The sequence below is a fragment of the Camelina sativa genome, chromosome 19, assembly GCF_000633955.1.
Source record: "Camelina sativa cultivar DH55 chromosome 19, Cs, whole genome shotgun sequence".
Lineage (NCBI taxonomy): Eukaryota > Viridiplantae > Streptophyta > Magnoliopsida > Brassicales > Brassicaceae > Camelina > Camelina sativa.
Window position 1 is genome coordinate 17,868,963 of NC_025703.1, and position 2,759 is coordinate 17,871,721.

Below are 2,759 nucleotides of genomic sequence, written 5' to 3' on the forward strand. Positions count from 1 at the left end.
AAGATAAAACACAAAATTTAAATTTATTGTAATCAAAGGGATACACTAACACTTATAAAATAAAGCGAAACATATTTTTTACCTAAAATCACTTTACTCTTTGTGTTCATTTTCTTACAATTTTTTTTTTGTTGTTGTCTAGTTATGTAAACTTAGAAGATCTAAATTTAGTGTATATATAAGGAAATTAAAAAGGCAAGTGTGGTAGGTGTTTTATATAAAAAAAATTATAACAACGTATTGTTTGTTTGGAAAAAAAAAAAAAAAAAATTGTTTGTTTGGAAAATGTTTACGAACGTGTAAACATAACAGTATACAACAGGATAATTATTCTGAGGCCTATTAGTATATCGTTAGGCCCATTAATATGTTTCAGAATATTTCTAATGAACAATATAAGAAAATAGGAAAAGGATTTAAAAAACAAAAAACTGAAGAGGCAATCGGTTTTTGTTCATCAGTTGTTTATACCTGGATATCTCATACCGATTCACGATTTGTGATCTAGCAATATTAACCCCGATGAAATATGAAGGTATGTCAGATTTCAATTAGCTAATTCTCTTCTTTGATCCTTCCTCATCAATGACTTCATGTGGGATTTAGGTTCGCATGCTTCCGTCTAATTTCTTATGAATATGGATGAATTCATGTATGAGTTTGGGCTGATTTTATTAAAATCGAGATTCCCAATTTCTACAAAAAAAAATCTGATATAGTGATTCGTAGTATTGGTCTGATTACTTCTTACCATATATGACTCATATCCTTAATTGACGACTTTTTTATTTATTTTTTGATTCATAACGGAGACGATGTTGCTGGTCATGTACGGAAACTATGAAGCCAAGGGTGAACTACGGTTGATTATTGTCGACAAAAGATAAGAGACTAACATTACTGTTCCTTTTTTTGGCTGGTTTTATCTTCCACACAACTGACGCAGTTCAACATTTTCTATTGCAGTTTACTTTGTGTTGTTTCCATCTTCACGGGTTAATAAGAAACATCAATATATGATTCATGAACAGATCTGAGGATCATTAAAAGAGATAAGGTATTTCGATGTTATTTTCAGAATTCTCCAACTGTGATATTTTAAGTTTTAGGTACTTTTGGTTTAACACCTTTTATATATATGCAGGTAGCTGTGCTACGATTTAAATAGTGTATGTGTCTAGAGAAAATCTGGGATAAAAGATAAGTGAATAATCCCAGATTTTATATATTTGTACTCAATTTATATTTCTCATTGACATCTTTGTTAGAATTGACTTCAGGTAGATTTCTTTTGCAGGTTTTGTGTTAATGGTACTTAACATTATTATCAGAAACATAAATTAAAAGATCTGATAAAACTCATCTCTCTTAATTGAGAACATTATAGAAAAAAGATAAGTCCCAAAGTTCCAGTTCACTCTCTTACTATTCCATTCAATTTTTTTGACTAATAACTTTTGTAAAACTAACTAATGGTAGATTCCTTTTGCAGGTTTTCATTACATACTGAAATGCGTATAACAAACCCTTAGCACGAATTGGGTATAATATTTGTCTGTTCTTCAAACCATCTTGTAAGTTATTACTGTCTTCCTATCTATTTCGAAACTTTAATAGGTGCTAGTATGTTTTTATATGCCGTCTAAATTACGTAGTAAGTTGGTGAATTATACACCCATGAAAACCATATCGTACACACTACAAAAAAACATGGAATTGGTTACTATAATTTGCGACTAAAAACACAGTCGCTAAATTTAACGACTGAATTGCGATTGTTTAGCTACTGAATGACTATTAAAATAAATCAGTCGCCTAGTAGACGCTAATTGGAGACTGATGCATATTGTCGTAGTGTAGTCGCCAATTTGCGACTAATTTGGAGACCAGTTTGACAGTCGCTAAAAGATTGCGACTAAAGAACTACTATTTAGCGACTGCTTTAATAAATTTGGGCCTTAACAAAATTTGGGCCGTAACAAAACACGAAAACCCATTATTTTTCGTTTTCTTCCCCGAACAAACCCTAATCTAACATTTTTTTCTCATTTCTTCTTCTTCTTCTTCTTCGAGACGAAACGACAAAACCTCAAAACTCTAGATCTAAATTCCTCTCACTCGACGAAATTGTAAACCCTTGATGGCTGAAGTAAAGAAAAGAGGCGGAGGAAGAAGAAACCCCTCTAATCGAACCTCTGGAACCTCACAAACAACGAATCACAGACCCACCAATCTTCCTCCCCAGTATACCTTCACGCCGGCGAACCATCGAGTTCCAGAGACTGATTCTCATGGAACTCCTGTCCCAAACCTCCAGCCTCCAGCGAGACCTACACCTTCTTACCGAGACTATCCACCTTCGACAAATCTGTTCCAGCACTCGAGGAGCTTTCCCGGAACATTTCCTTCAGGTGAAGTTCCAACCAGGCGTCCTTTTCCTCAACCTCTCGCCTCTGCGACGAATCCACCAGAATTCTCGAGTCAACTTCGAGAGTCTCCTCAACCGTCAGTCACGAATCATCATCGACAGTCTCCTCAAGTCTCGAATCTACCACGAGAGTCTCCTCTACCTCGACAGTCTCATCGACCACCCTCTTCTCAACCTAGTCAACCTCGAGCAGCTTCTGCATCGCTTCACAGTTCTCAAGCGCAAAACTCACATGAGGAAGAAGCTGATTCGGAGGATGACGGTGCAAGGGAATCAAATCTCCCAGCTGATGTACTCGCTTCTTTACATGACATGCTTGTCCAACCAGGCC

The 2,759-nt window shown here is 35.6% G+C and overlaps 1 long non-coding RNA gene across 1 annotated transcript; it reads left to right on the forward strand.

Annotated features, from left to right (window-relative positions):
* LOC104766615 lies at nucleotides 433-2,753 on the forward strand. Its single transcript, XR_764080.2, has 4 exons — nucleotides 433-535; nucleotides 813-1,057; nucleotides 1,145-1,574; nucleotides 2,074-2,753. It is a non-coding gene; the product is annotated as an uncharacterized LOC104766615 (long non-coding RNA).